This window comes from Ochotona curzoniae, unplaced genomic scaffold (assembly GCF_017591425.1).
Source record: "Ochotona curzoniae isolate NIBS_2020 unplaced genomic scaffold, NIBS_Ocur_1.0 contig_248, whole genome shotgun sequence".
Lineage (NCBI taxonomy): Eukaryota > Metazoa > Chordata > Mammalia > Lagomorpha > Ochotonidae > Ochotona > Ochotona curzoniae.
The window spans coordinates 27,822-43,614 of record NW_024465475.1 but is presented as its reverse complement, the minus strand read 5'-3'; positions in this window follow the sequence as shown (position 1 = coordinate 43,614).

Below are 15,793 nucleotides of genomic sequence, written 5' to 3'. Positions count from 1 at the left end.
GCTAATGTGGTAGGGAAACGAACACGAAACACTGCAACAACATATTTCCTGTCTTGTGAAAAAAATGGTCATGTAAACAACTCTAGTTAGCAAAGCAGGGTTTATTTAAGAATCAGAAGGAAGGTGACCTGCAGTAGCAGCAGGAGGGGCCCCAAGGAAGGAAAGACCTGAGTTAATGGTGGAAATTGTATCCATTATGCACTATCACAGGGAGGGGTTCAGATGAGTCGCCCCAAGGGCAGAGAGAAACTTTTTTGCATAGGGCAGTAATATCTGCTGCATTGACCAGAAATGAAAGGCTGAAATTTGTGTCTTCCTTTTCCCAATGTTGTGGGGTAGGCAGCTAGATCAGAATCACTAGTTTGGAAGCCACACCCCGATCTACTCCCTGTGTGTTTCCTCTTGCCCACTTGTGATGCTCACCTATCTGGAACCTGAGAGGGGCTGGTATTGTTGGGTAACCACTGGCCTCACAAACCCCCACAGTGAACCCTGATAGCAGGAGGGAGGGGGAACTCTCTCTCTTGGTCACGTGCTTCCATTGCTCTGGCACTCCAACTCTTGGTCTCCACAGTACATGGTTGGTCTTGGGTCTCCAGGTGGCCCTTGAGCATGGCCCTGTATGTGTGTATTCCTCACAATCTGGTTACTGCTTGGGTGGGACAGGAAAGATGTTAATTCTAAGATGCTTTGTATTTCTAATTTGTGTACTTTCCAGAGTTCCAGGAGAGGTGAGGCCTAGCAGTAATGGAATGTGGACAGAGAAGCCAGGGAAAGGTGGATGTGTATAGTCCAAGACCATCTATTTTTGTTTTTTTGTTTTGTTTTGTTTTTCATTTATTTTGTTTTTATCACAAAGTCAGGTAAACGGAGAGGAAGAGAGACAGAGGAACATCCTCTGTCTGATGATTCACTTCCCCAAGTGATTGCAATGGCTGGTGCTGCACCAATCTGAAGCCAGGAGCAAGGAACTTTCTCCAGTCACCCACATGGGTGCACGGTCCCAAGGCTTTCTCAGGCCACAAGCAGGGAGCTTGATGGGACGCTGGGTTGACGGGATTAGAACCAGTGCCCAGATGGGATCCTTAAGCATTGAAGGTGAGTACTTTAGTGGCTAGGCCACCTCGCAGGGCCCTCTCCATTGCATTTGGAGCCCTTTGGATCCAAGTGTTTTCATATCTGACAGACTCTCTACTAAATATATATACACCTGTAAAGAGAGGTTGAGAGGAATGTATGCATATTACGTGAGAATATTAGTGACATCATAAGCTTTGTTTTGTTTTTATTGTAAAGTCAGATCGACAGAAAGAAGGAGAGATAAATATCCTCCATCCACTGGTTCAATCCCCAAGCGGCAGCCAAAGCTGAGCCGATCTGAAGCCAGGATCCAGGAGCCTCTTCCTGGTCTGCCACATGAGTGCAGAGTTTCAAGGCTTTCGTCCAACTGCTACTGCTTCCTAAGGCCACAAGCAGAAAGCTGGAAGGTAAGTAGAGCTGCTGGCACACACACTGGCACCCATATTGGATCCCAGGCATGCCAGGCTAGGGTTTAGGCACTAGGCCTTTTTGTTTGGTCCAAGCTGGTATCTTTGATTCAGGATATTTACCATCAATCACTTTGATGTTGTTTATTTCACCATTAAGATTTTCAGGAAACTTAACTTATCATTTGATCATTTTCTTAACTGACTAAGACTTTTTGCAACAATTATCTTTGTTGATGATGTTAATGGCCTCAATACTTTGCTGTAATATCCCCGATTTTGCAATCGTGGATAACCCAGCTGATGGAAAATCTCTTTCCCTCTGTTACCATGCCTTTCAAATCAATCAATCTGCCATGCCTTCAGTGGAGGGTCCCTTATTCCCTGTACTGTGACCTCCAGGAAGGTGTAGGTGCCAACCAGCATGGCGTTATCAGACAGAAAGGAGTGTGCAGCTGGTCCTGGGTCAAACCCTGTGCTGGATCACAGCAGGCTGTGGGATGAAGTCACACAGGAAATGGCACCAGGAGTCCATCTTGCAAGCAGCAACACAGTAAGGGTGATGAGTCTCCACATCCAGCCACACAAAGAGACAGAAAAGGCATGGGCCACAGATCAAAACAGAGGAACCTACCCACAGGGAAGCAGGACTCGCGTCTGCAAGACCATATCCTAGGCAGCTATGAGGATAGGAAAGAGGAGATGGGAAGTGGATAGAGGGAAGCAGCAGGGTTCCTGGAAGGTTCCAGCCCCTGATCCCAGAGTAGGGAGTGGAAGCAGGATCTACCCCTGGAAGATCCCAGCCCCCAATATGTCCCTGAGTAGCAGGTGTGGTGGATGTGGGAGATGCATGGAGGTCGCAGGGTGAACAGAGCTGGCTCTGGAGTGACAGGCAGGTGAGTGGTCTGAAGTAGACACTGTGTCACTGGCGCATTCTGCCTGGTCCTGGAGCATGAGGCAGGGCAGTGGGCAGGCTAGACGTGAGGGGACCACAGCCATGCTCCCAGTCTTGGAGTGGATTGCATGGGTGCTGGTGGCTGATAGAGTGCACACGGCACAGTCTGGCCTGGAGCAGCAGTGGACTGGGTACCAGCTAAGTCAGTCTAGCCCTGGAACAGATTGCAGATTGTCTGGGAATGTGGGGTGGAGTGGATGTGGGATGTACTAATGTTATTGAGCTGGCCTGGCTCTGCAGTGAGCGGCTGTCAGTCGAAGGTAGAGGTGCCACTGCCCAAACTGCCTTGGCTCTGTAACAACAGCTGCAGCCACTGCCACGGGCTGGGCAGGCTAGAAACCTGGGGTGGTGAGCACAGCCAGCCAGTCCTGGTAGGAATGATCAGGGTGGGGTGGGAGTGCTGGTTATGCCACTGTCACAGGGGAAACCACAGGTGGGCCAGCAGTCTGCTTTGTGTGCTGGGTGACTGAGTGACTGTGCCTGGCTCAGGGGAACATGCCATGATGCAAATCAACTGGCTAGATGCGCTGGGGTGCCAGGTTTGAGGCCCTGGAGGGGCAGCAGATGGCATTGAATGCTGGGGCAGTGGTGGTGAGGAACATGGCTTGCTGAGCACACCTGGACTTGGAGAGAGTGGCAGGTGGGCTCGGGCCTGAGGTTGTCATCCAAGTCAGTCTGGTTCTGTAATAGCAAGCGGGCCAGCAGGGCAGTTGTGCTGGGTGTGTGGGGATGCTGGAGGGGCCTGTGTGGCCCTGAAGCAGGTGGTGCAGGGCAGGTGGACTGGGGGCATGGGGCAGTTGGCCTGACCCTGGAGCAGACTCATGGGAGCTTGGTGCTAGAGGCACTGGCAGGAATTCTAGAGGCATGTGGGCACAGCACAAGCAGGCTTGGAACTTCAGAAAGAGTGTGGTGCCTATAGGACAGAGTGCTTGTATGCTGGCCCATATGGCCTGTCCTGGCCTTGGAACAATGGGCATATTATCATGGCTGATAGTCAGAGGCGCAGGGTGCCAAGGGGGTCGGCAGCTGAGTAGTCCCTGTCTGGAACTGGCTTTGGGACAGCAGCTGTCAGAGGCAGCAGATTCCTGGCTGAGCCAGTCTGGCCTTGAGCTGCTAATGGGTCGGATGGACAGGGAAGCTACAGGCATGTGTGGGGTTAATGAGATAGTGGCAGAGCCTTCTGAAACCTGGATGGTTTGACAAGTAGGCTGGGAGCATTGAAAGTGACTTCTGGGCTCATCTGACCTGGAAGCAACAAGGCAGGTCATCAGGATGGGCATGTTGTAGAGCCTGTTACTCTAGCCAAGCCAGTCTGTCCCTGGAGTGGCAGGCAGAGCCACTTGCCTGCTGCAGCAACCAAGGTGGGAATGCTAGAGGTGCTGTGGGTCCAGGGAGAGTGAGGCTAGCCCTGAGGACCAAGATGTAGGGGAGGGGTAGTAGGGTCACTGGCAGAGCCAGCTTAGACCTGAAGCAGCAAACAGGGCAGTAGAGGGGATTTCTTTGTGGATGTGGATGGTGTGCAGAGTTGGCCTAGGCCTCAAGTAGCAAGAAGGGCTGGAGGGCCAGGTGTTAGAAGGTTGTGGATGCTCTTACACCTGGCCTGGTCCTATAGCCAACAGCAGGTAGGCTCGGAGACACGGTGGGCACCACCTGAGCTGGTGTGGTCCCTAAATGACAAACAGGATGATGGGCATGCTCAATGAAAGGAGAGGCAGGTCTAGCCTGCCTGGCCCTGGAAAAAGCAGAGGGCGGTTGTGGACATGAAGGCACTGGAGTAGTGTGTGAGGAGTCAGACTGGATCTCCTGGTCCCTGGTAAAATGATCCTTTAAAATGTGAGAAAAGGGTCTTCTACTATTTCCACATCCTTCCTGTTCCCTTCCTCTGGGGAGGGAACACAGGGATAGAATCAGCATATTAATCATCCCTCACAGCTGTTGCCATATCAAACAGTGAGATGTGGCTCACACTAACCTCATCTCTGGGTCACTGTCAAAGGAACTGCGCTTCAGCTTTCAGCTTATCTCCAGGATGGTGTTGTGGGGTGCAAGCAAGATCACGCCAGACAAGTCTAAGGTGTATTAAGGAGTCTTTGTTAACCAAGTTTGGTGATAACAGGGCCCAGTAGAAATTAACAAGTGCCAAGTCCATGTGACAATTCACTCTGAATGGAAACCCCAAGAAATAGAAATGGTCATTACCCTGAAGTCTTTCTGTTCATCTGAAGACCTATGTCCCAGCTTCCCCAGAAATATAAGTTACCCTAAGAGACATAAAGCAAACAACCTGTACAGACTTACAAGGCTGCAGACATTCTCATTTCCCTGCCTTCTCAGCCCAAATTCCATTACTGCTAGGCCTCACATCTCTTGTAACCCTGGAAAGTACACAAATTAGAAATACAAAGTTTCTTAGAATGAACATCTTTATTGCCCCACCCAAACTGTGAACAGAAGGTGAGAAATACACACATACAGGGCCATTCCCAGGGGCTACCTGTCCTCAGAAGCTGTCTGCTGGAATCCAGAGAACAAACAGGTACTGGGGAGGCCAAGAGTCAGAGTGTTAGAGCAATGGAAGCAGGTGATCAAGAGAGTGAGCTCCTTCCTATCATGGGCTTCATTGGGGTTTGTGAGGGGAGTGGTTACACAACAATGCAATGCCTCCCCCTCTCAGGTTCCAGGTGATGATAGGGGAGTGTCACAGGTGGGCAGAAGGGAAAGCCTAGATGGTGTGGGGGGTGTGTCTTCAAAGCTGGTGACACTGAACTGGCTGTCTACCCCACAACATTGGGAGAAGGAAGCCGCAAGTCTCACCCTCTTTTTTTCTGGGTGAGGTGATAGACATTACTGCCCGTTGTGAATAAGTTTCTTTCTCTCTGCCCTTGGGATGATTCATGTGAACCCCTCCCTGAGATGGTGCATAAAAAACAGCATTTCCACTATTTTCTGATGTGTTTCCTCCCTTGGGGCCCATCCTGCACTATGGCAGCAGCAATTTTCCTTCTTCTTATTAAATAAATCCTGCTTTTCCAACTTTAGTTTTCTGCATGAAAATTGTATCATGTGAGACAAGAAATGAGGTTTTTGCTGCAGTGTTTTGTTTCAAATTCCTTGCAACTCTAGCCCACCTTGCCCTGTGGCAGCGGAAATGCCACAGTGGCAGGCAGGCAGGCTAGAGGTGAGTGTTGGAGCTGCCCACCCAGCCTGGCCCTGGAGGAGCTTGCAGAATAGCTATGGATGTGGGAAATGTCATTGGAAGGTCAGGTAGCATCTGGTAAGGTGACAGGGTGGACGTGTTGTGAGCAGGGGACTCAAGTCATACAGGCTGGGGCTGGCAGGGGCTGGGTGGCCAGCAGAAGGAACCCAGCATGAGGACACAGGATCACTGGCTGAGCCCTACTGGCTCTCAGCAGCGGATGGTAGACAGTGTGACAGTGTGCTTGGGATAGAGGTGCACTGGCGCTGTCTCACCAAGCCTGGCCCTGGATGGGCAAGTTGGGAAACAGAGGGAGCGTGTTAAAGGCACACCCTTCCCCCAGCACAATTAGGCTCTGAAGTGGATGACTACAGTGCTATGGCAGCAGGGACACTGGCCAGGATGACTTGGCTATGAAGTAGATGGTGGGAGGACAGCAGTTGTAGAGTGTAACAGCTTATCTGGCCTGGCCCTGGAAAACGTGGTCAGTGGGTGTGTTTTTTCCTTGGCTTGTTGTCATAATTCCTTGTCCCTGGAGCACCCTGTGCATGCCTGGCATGCATGTGGGTACCAGCTAAGCCCTCTTGGCCCAGGAGTGTACAGCAGGCCCAGGAGTGGACAGTGGGCCAGGTGGAGTTGCTGTTCAAGCACACCTGGCCCTGGAGTGCCTGGCAGGCAGGTTGCAGCTGATGGGTTCCGTCCCCAGCTGGGTTTTGCTGTGGCAATCAGGGCAGCATGGCCCTGGAAGAGAATGTGGATCAAAGAGGCAGAACGGCTAACAGGGCACAGTCTGAATTAGTAGCTGGCACAGTGGGAGGACTGAGGGCACATGGCATGCTGTCTGATAGGCCCAGGCCCAGGGGAAGGTTGCAGGGTGTGTGATGCTGGCTGAACCTGGTTAACCCTGTAACAAACAGTGAGTGGGGCTGCGTGGCCTGCATGCTAGGGGTGCTGAGCAGGATGCACTGGCCTATGCAGCTTGGAGCACATGGCCCTAGAGGGGCTGGCGTGAGTGCTGGGGCCCATGAAGCAACCTCTGAATACGCCTAGCCTTAGAACCTCAGGAGGGGGCTGTGGAGGAAGAAGGCGTAGAAGGGCGTCAGATACCAGCTGAGTCCACCTGACCCTGGAGTGACTTGCAGGCAAGCCAGGAACAAGGGGTTAGAGGGTGCATTCTTAGTGAAGTAAACAGCAGGCAACCTGGGGGCATGGGGGATGTCAGCTGAATTAGCAGGTCCTTTCAGCAGCGGTGTAAGAGCTGCCTGTGCAGGGCAAGCTCCTGGAGTGGCAAGTGGGCGAGCAGCCTGCTGGGGGCGCTGGATGGCTGGCAGAGCCCACCTGATTCTGCTGCATCAAGTAGAGTAGCCTGCCATGTGTTTGTGTGTGTGTGTGTGTGTGTATGGGGGGTGGGGGTGGATTGCAGGCACAGTGTGCCTGAACCTTGAGCAGTGGGCATAGTGGGAGGGTTAAAGGAGCGGGGATCATCGACCTTGTCCTTGAAGCTCTGGAGCACTGGGCAAGTGGGTTAACGGAGCGTGGGTTCCATCTACACTGGCCTGAACCTGGAGTGCTATCCTGTCAGGCACTAGAGGTACAGGGTGAGCGGGAACCACTAACTGATTCTCTCTGCCTTCAAGACAACTATGGACCAGAGGACCAGGTGGACTGCAGGTTATGGGTCTCTCTCCAAGTAGGCCTGTCCCTGCATCAGGGGACAGGGCAGGAGTGCTAGAGGCAGTGTATGCGGGTGGGCAGATCTTGCCCTGGAATGCAGGCAGAGTGCCAAGCAGGAGGGCTGAGGCAGCCATGCTCCAGGCTGGAGCAACTGGCATAGTGATGAGACCTGCGGAGGCCAGTGGCCAGCCCAGCATACCCAATCTGGGAGTGGCTGTTGGGAGAGTGGTTGTGTGAGTGAACAGGTTCGTGGCCCTGGCCGCCTGACACTAGATCTGCAAACTGGGTGGGCTTGCTACAGGTTCACAGGGGAAGAGGGAAGCGGGGCATGTAGCAAAGACCGCTGGGGCCTGGAGCTCAAGGCATGTCCACGGGGTGCACCTATTCTGGAGGCAGGTTGACTGTGGCCAAGCCGACCTGGCCCAAGAGTAGATTATGGGTTGTCAGGATGGGCTGAGAAGCGGTGCTTCTGATACTGCCAGAGCCATCGTGGCCCAAGAGGGGGTGGCCAGCAGTCGTGAGCCTCTGGGGCAGTGGCTGAAACCACCTGGCCCTGGTGCAGATGGCTTGTGGGAAGGGGCATGCTAGAGGCTTACAGTGCTCCAGCACAGCCCAGCTGGCCCTGGAAGGGCTGACATGTGGGTTAGGGTCGTTGGGGAAGCAGGAACAAACTCACGAGACTGGAGTGGCACATAGGACAGGCAACCAAGAGGTGCAGGGCCTGGAAGCTGAGCAGGCCTGCAGATTCAGTGGTTTTCATTAACATTGGTGTGGTCCAGGGGACATCAGCCAGCAGGACAGTGGCACTGGCAGAGACAGCCATGTTCCAAAAAAGGGGCAGAGGCTGTTCTGAGGAAATCATTTATTAGACAGCTGCTTATCATTACCTTGACAAAGGAACTGATTATAAGCGTCCTAATAAAGTGTGAGGTTTTTGTCTGGGGCAAGTTCCCTTAAAAAACAAAAACAAAAACAAAAACAAAAACAAAAACAAAAGAAGTACCAAGTTCATATACGATCCTGGTGCATGTAAGGTAAAGAATTTTGTCACTAGGCTACCGCACCAGGTCTCAATACTTGCCTCTTAAACATTGTTTTGAATGTGCAATGAAAAAACTTAAACAGAGAAAGGAAATTATATGCATAGTTGTGACCTTTTACACAGCAGAACTGTCAATGTACATCAATGACTCATTTGTGCAAAACCAAACTGAAACTGATGAGAGAATCAGGCGAGATTTCTGGGTAGCAGATCAATACAATCAGGCTGGTATTACTAATAAGAAACAGATAAGAAACAGTATGAAAACAACAAAAAAAAAAAACAAAAAAGAAAAATGAGATCTAAAATATAAATTAACACTACATTTTCAAATATCTCAGCTCTGTATTTTAAGGTGTCAAATGAACTAACAGCAAAAAGCGAGCAAAAAGAAGAAAATTCTCAGAATCAATTGAACATTAAATATAGAGTACCTCTAGATTATTGTCCTGCATTTGCTTTTCCAGACTTGAATGGGATCCTGAAGGAGAGGCCAGGAGGTGGACTGATGTGAGAGGCGACAGCGGCCCCTGCTGTTGGAAGGCTCAAGCTGCAAGAGAGGAGGCCACTTCCTGCCTGAGGTGAAGCCCCGCCCCTCACTCCCCCTCCCTCCAGAATCCTGACTACCCAAGTAGCCTTTGTGATTCTGATTGGCTGCGCATTGTGACGTCATGCATAGTAATGGTGTGTGGGAGTGGTCCAATCAGGCGCGCCCAGGAAGCCCTGTGGCAGCAGGCAGGAGGTTGTTGTGGGCGCCACCATAGCCGCATTGCTGGTTGTGCTGGTGGAGAGGCGCAGGTGGCTGAGCCAGTGCTGCCCTGTGAGCTCCCTCCCCGCAGGAGCCTGTGCAGGACCCCCGACTGGTGAGAAGCTGGGAAGGGTGAGTGTGTGAGAGCATCTCCTGAGGCCGCGGGGCGGGCGGGGGCCAGGAGGGGGACCTTGGGGTCCTCACTCTGCAGCACTGACCTTGAACACTAGGACTCACAGTGGAACCCATTGTGCAGTGAGGAGGGGGGAGTGCCCAGGGACACAGTGCGACCTTCATGTTGGGCAGGATTTCTTTTTTGTTTATTTAAACTTTTTTGTTGATGGGCATGATATTTTTTGTTGTTGTTGTTGATCTAAAGTTTTTGAGTTGAGAAGCAGCGTCTCCAGCCCCCAGCTCAGTCCTCAGTGAAGCTCCTCCTAAGGGTCTGGGGCAGTTTTCTTGTTGCTCACACCAGACCAGCACAGACTCCAGCAGTTAGAACAAACAGCCTTGTTTTGCTCCGAGTTTTGCTGCAAGGTTGAGGGGCAGCATGTGGTGCTGGCGTTGTGCTTGGCAGAGGCCTGGGGTGGCACAGCGTCTTTGCAGACAAGTTATTTGAAAAAATCCTTTGTCCATTTATGCCTTGGTCTCTTTGATCTTCCATTCCCAAAGGTGACTAAATCCTAGTACTGTCTGATAATTGATGCTTGTGAGTTCTTAAATTGAATTTTGTAAGTGATATGGTATGGTAAATAGATCTTTAAAAATTTCTTTATTTCTTTTCTTCTTCTTTTTTTTTTTTTTTCTTTTTGCTCAAATGAGAGTTCAAGTAAGAGAAAGGGCCAGGCACCATGGCCTAGTACTTAAAGTCCTCCCCTTGATTGCCCTGGCATCCCATATGGGCACCGCTTCTAATCCCGGCAGCTCTGCTTCCCATCCAGCCTCATGCTTGTGGCGTGGGAAAGTACTCATGGGTGGCCCAAAGCCTTGGGACCCTGCTCCCCAGTGGGAGACCCAGAAGAGCCAAAGGCTCCTAACTTCGGATCAGCACATTGCCGGTGGTTGCAGCCACTTGTGGAGTGAATCAGCGGACAGCAGATGTTTCTGTTTCTCTCTCTCTCTCTCTATATATATATATATATGTCTGACTTTGCAATAAAAATATATAAATCTTTTCTTAAAAAAATAAGAGACAGATATATTCTACCCACTAGCTCACTACACAGGTGGTTAGAATTACCAGTGCTGGACCAAGCTGAGTCCTGGAGCCTGCAGCTTCCTCCAGGTCTTGCATGTGGGTGATCAGGGCCCAGGCACTTGGATGATCTTCCACTGCTTTTCCCAGGAGATTCACAGAGAGCTGGGCTGGAAGTGGAACAGCTGATTCCATATGGGATGCTGGTGTTGCAGTTGGCAGCTTTACATATTATACCCCAATGCTGGCCTTTGCTTTAGTTTTTGATGTGATGACAATACCTGTCATTTTTTGGCTGAATGGAGTCTTTTGGCATCTATTAGATTTCACTATTAATAAAATCAGGGTAAACACATGAAATCTAGAATCAAACAGAACCGAGTATCTTCATTTTTATTTCCTGTGTCTTTTCTTTCATTTATTTTATGTGTATGAACATTAAATTACATATCAATAAAAACAGTCATTCTAACTTGTTTGCATGTTACAGGAAATGTGTTTTGCCTTTTTGGCATTCAGTTGTGTGATGGCTGTAGATCCGTCACATGTACATCCTGTTTCATTAAGGACTATTTCTGTGTACCTCCACTGAAGTATATTGGGCTAAATTTATATATTTGTAGGTTTGGTCAACTTATATATATGGAAATTATTACCAAAAAGTGTAGAATTTCATTGAGTGCTTTCTGTAAGATGATTTTAATGATGCTTGTCCTCCATCCTGTTTATGTGAAATATTTGGTGTGCTGATTTGCCTTTATTGGACCATTTTCTACATCCTCAGTTTAGGTGCACCTTGCTACTCTGTGTGAGTTTACTGATGTGTTGTTGCATTTATTTTACATATACTATTATAATAATTTTACATCTGTTTTTATCAGATACACTGGTCTATGCGGGGGTTTTTTAAAGTTTTATTTTATTTCTATTGGAAAGTGAGATATATACAAATATACGGAGAGGAGGAGAGACAGAGAGGCTAGATTTTCTTTCTGTTGATTCACTTCCCCAAGTGGCTGCAACACTCAGAACTGCGCCTAAATGAAACCTGTGACCCGAAGCCTCTTCCAGGTCTCCCATGTGGGTGCAGGGTCCCAAGGCTTTGGGCCATCCTCAACTGCTTTCCCAGGTCACAAGCAGGGAGCTGGATGAGAAGCAGGGCTGCCAGGTTCAAACTGGTGACCCTATAGGAATCTGGCTTGTCCAAGTTGGAGACGTTAGTGACTAGGCTACTGCACCGGGCCCAGGTAATACTGATTTATGTTTTATTAATGATTTTTTTAAACTGGTGTATGAAAAAGTATTTCAGAAGAAGCATTAAAAACAAATGTACGGAAAACCAATTGTGCAGCAATGGACATTGCATTATTACTGCATTGTGTTTTTTCTGTTTTAAACAGACATAGGTGAAGATCTTCCTACTGTTGATTCAGTCTAGTTTAGGAATCTACGTATTGTTAGTCTCAGCATAAATTTGGTACTGTTTTTCCCCTTTCCATTTTATATAACAATTCTGGGAAATTTAGTGTTAATTTTGCATAATTTAGGGACGAAAACACCTGGGGATGACATTTGGTTTGAGAATATTTTATTCCTGATACATTGTTACTGTTGGTTTTGTCAGGTTTTTAGTGTCTTTCTGATTCACTTTGGTAGGCAAATCAAAAGTAGCCAGAAATGATGAACAACTTACTTGTTTATAATTAATGTTGGTAATCCCTAGTGATCCATTGTATTTCTTTTTTTCTTTTTCCCAGTTAAGCTCAATGTTATCAATATGGAAGGCAGAGTTATAGAGAAAGAGGGAGAGTTAGAATGCGAGATCTCCATCTGCTTTATCCCTCTCCAAGTGACCACAATGGCTGAATCAGGACCAGGTTGAAGCCACAGTCAGTAGCTTCTTCAGTTCTCCCACATCAGTGCAGGGACTCAAGCACTTGGGCATCCTCAGCATTCCTGTGTGCAGCAATAGGGAACTGATCAAAACTGAAGAGCTGGGCCTGGTTCAGTAGCCTAGTGGGTAAAGTCCTTGCCATACATGTGGCAGGATTTCATATTGGTGACTGTTCTGTCCCAAGCAGCCGCTCATCCCATCCAGCTCCCTGCTTGTGGCATGGGAAAGCAGTGGTGGATGGCCCAAAGCCATCCTGTGTGGGAGACCTGCAAGCAGCTCTGGCCTCCTGGCTTGAAATCTGCTCAACTCAGGCCATTGTGTCCACTTGGGGAGTGAATCAGCAGATGGAAGGTTATCCTCTCTGTCTCTCCTCCTTTCTGTGTAGCTGACTTTCCAATAAAACTAAATTGGTTGTGATTTGCGGCAGCATCAGATAGCAGATGCTGGCACTGGTGGCTAATCTGTCAAGTTAAATTTCAGAACCATCTGGAAAGTGCATGATCTGGGAGTGGGAGTGGCCTAGGAGGAATAGAGTGGGCACCTCCCTGTTACCACTCTCACTGGAGAGCATGAAAAGCAGGACTGGGGCAGGGGTGGCTGGACAGAATGGCACCCAGCAGCATGAGTGTGGGCTGGATAGTGGAGCTGGTTAGGTTGAATTAGGCTTCAGTGCTCATTGACATGTATGAGAGCTGAATGGATTGTGGGACAGACTGACTAGTCTGCTGTGTAGACTGGCAAGTAATGGAACAGGTCAGGGGGCGGGCCTGGTGGGGGTTATTGTGGGTCGCTCTGACTAGGCTGCATCTCCTACAGGTTTATGTGAGTTGTGAGTGTAGAATCCACAGATTGACATAGTCCACCTTAGAGTCTCTGTCCTCTGTACTTGGTAGAACCAGGCTGGACTGCAACATCTACTGGTTCCAGTGGAAGATCGGACTGGAATCAGAACCGACCCAGCAACTGCAACCACCAGCTGATTGCGGTGAAGGGACTGTACTAGGCCTTGTATTTGCAAGTATACACAAGAATCTGGTTCAGGATCACCTCAGACAAAGTTTCTTTTGTGATCTCCCCATTTGAACTGCCAGAATCAGAACCCTACCCATGAACAGAAGTGCAGGTTCCATGGTATGCCAGGAGTGCAAGTGCCAGAGCCTAGCCTCCTCAGAGGCTCAGATGGAGCAGTGGAGGGCATAACCAGGTACACATGGAGGATATGGCAGTGTATCAGAAGCTGCAGAGGATACCTGGCACCACAACAGAGGACAGAACAAATCAATCCACTACTCCAGCCATATGTTGTCAGTGAAAACCTGGGCAAACAGAGACTCTAACGTGGACTATGTCAATCTGTGGATTCTGCAGCTATTTCTTCGTGCTTGGAATGGCGAGATTGGCAGCAATTCATAACTGTTGATCTATCAAAACCACTTGAGCAAGACCCTTGAGCATGCCCTACATCAGGGTCCTAGGATGGGTGTGAGGCTGGGTGGGGCTTCTCCCTTTATCTCCCCATTTACCCTAGATACAGACAATAAGAATGTGGAAATAATAGTCTTACCCACTTTCAAGAAAAAACAAAGAAACAAACAAACAAAAAAATAAAATAAAAGAAGAAAAGAAATACAGCAGCCAGGACTTAAGGTGGCTCTATGTGGGAAGCTCATTTCACAAGCAGTGGCAGAACCCACTTTGCCACAGACAGCCCTGATCCACTGTACTTCTGTGATAGCAGTTTTAATATGTTCTTTTTGATGTTATGTACTTGAGCCTACTCTTTCTTAATCTCTGTAAAGATTTATTGATTTTTTTCTTTTAAGAAAAATGAATGTTTGTTTTATCATCAGTATTGCTTGGTATAGTTTATTCATTTCTTCATTAATCTATACTTTGAATTTCCTTTTTCTACTCATAGAGTTGGCCTGTTTTTCTGGGACTTGCAGACTAGTACTTAGTTTAGTAGATATTTTTGTTGTTATTGTTTAGGAGTTGGCTATGTAAAGTGAAAACTTTAGATTTCTATATTTCTCTGATGGCAGTTGGTTCTTTCGCATTGGCAATAGGAAATATAGTTGAAGAGTGGGTTTTGGTTGTTTGCTATAAAAGCATGCTATAGAGTGTATATTTTGAATCAAAGAATTAATTTCTTATGGTTCTTTCTTACATTTTATTTTGATGATGTTTATAGTTGAGAAGGGAGCACGCATGCACATGTGGATACTGATTCAGCTAGGAAGGATGGAGAGTTGCGAGAAAGTGGATGAAACCATTGTTTCCAAATTTTGTTCTTCCTGTGTCTGGGGGATGGGGTAAGAAGGAGAGAAGCCACTGCCAGAATCTTCACAATAGAACCATGGGCCATCTTATTTTCCAGGGTCCCCGCTGTGGAGCATGCTCTGAGGGTTCTGTTCAAATGGTTTCCATAAGAAATCCTTCCCAGTTATGTTGCTTGGCACAGTCTATATTATAATCTGCATTCATTCAGATCTTTGGTGTAAATACCTAGCTGGGGTAGTTGTCCAATTTGTTCTGCCCTCCTTCCTCTGCTGTGATAATGCATGTCCTCTGCAGGCACAATGAACTGCCATGTCCCCCATATGCATGAGAGCATGCTGTCCACTGCTCCATCTTCAGCAACTGTAGAGAACCAGTTCTGACACAGGCACTCCAAGCTCAGAGCAGAGATCTCACGTCTCTCTCCATGGATGGAGTTCTGAGTACATCGGTTCAGTTGAATGATCCCTAATGAAATTTTATCTGAGGTGATCCCAGACTTGACTGTTTTGTGCACTTTCAGTCCAGGATTCAGTTCAGTGTGTCACCACATGAGCCTGTGCATATACTGGTGGTTGCAGTTGCTGGATCAGTTTTGTCTCCAGTCTGTTCTGTTATGCAAAACCAATGGATGCTGTGGCAGAGCCCAACCATGCCCACCTTGCACTCGGCCCTCACGTGAACTGGTTGGGAATTTCATCCCAATCAGAGTGATTCCCAATAACCCATTCTTGGTCTGCCTTGACCATGATTCCTGTATGCATTGTGTGCAGCAGACTGCTGTGTGCTGGAGCCTGCATCAGTGTGTCCCGTTCCCAATCCCAGTATCCATGAGTGTCAGATGGTTCCATGCTCATGTGTAGCTCAGCCCTTTCCAGCTCCTAGCTCTTGAGCAAAGCAGTGGAATTTGCAGTTGCTACCACATATTCCCCATAGGATCTGTCCCCAGACTTGGCTCTTTTGCATGCTTGTCAGTGTCATGGTACAGCCTAATATAATCTGCCCCTTCTAAAAACCTCACTGGCAGTAGTGTGACCTTTCCCTGCCAGCAGTCCTCCAAGCCCTACCTTTACTGCATACTAATGGATGGTGGTTGGTGGAAGTCCATGCTAACCAGCCCAGCTCAGGTCTCCCATATTCGTGGGTGCATTAGTCTAACTCAGAAAGATCCTCTATTGGCCCCTCCAAACCACTAGGTTTTTGCCCCTCATTGACCTGCAAGTACAGTTGTTTTGTCAGTAGAAGTCCCTCAGCAGTCATTCCTCACCTGCAACATACTCCTTCAGTGCTCCTGCCTCTCACATCCCCGTACCCCCTTCCCTGAG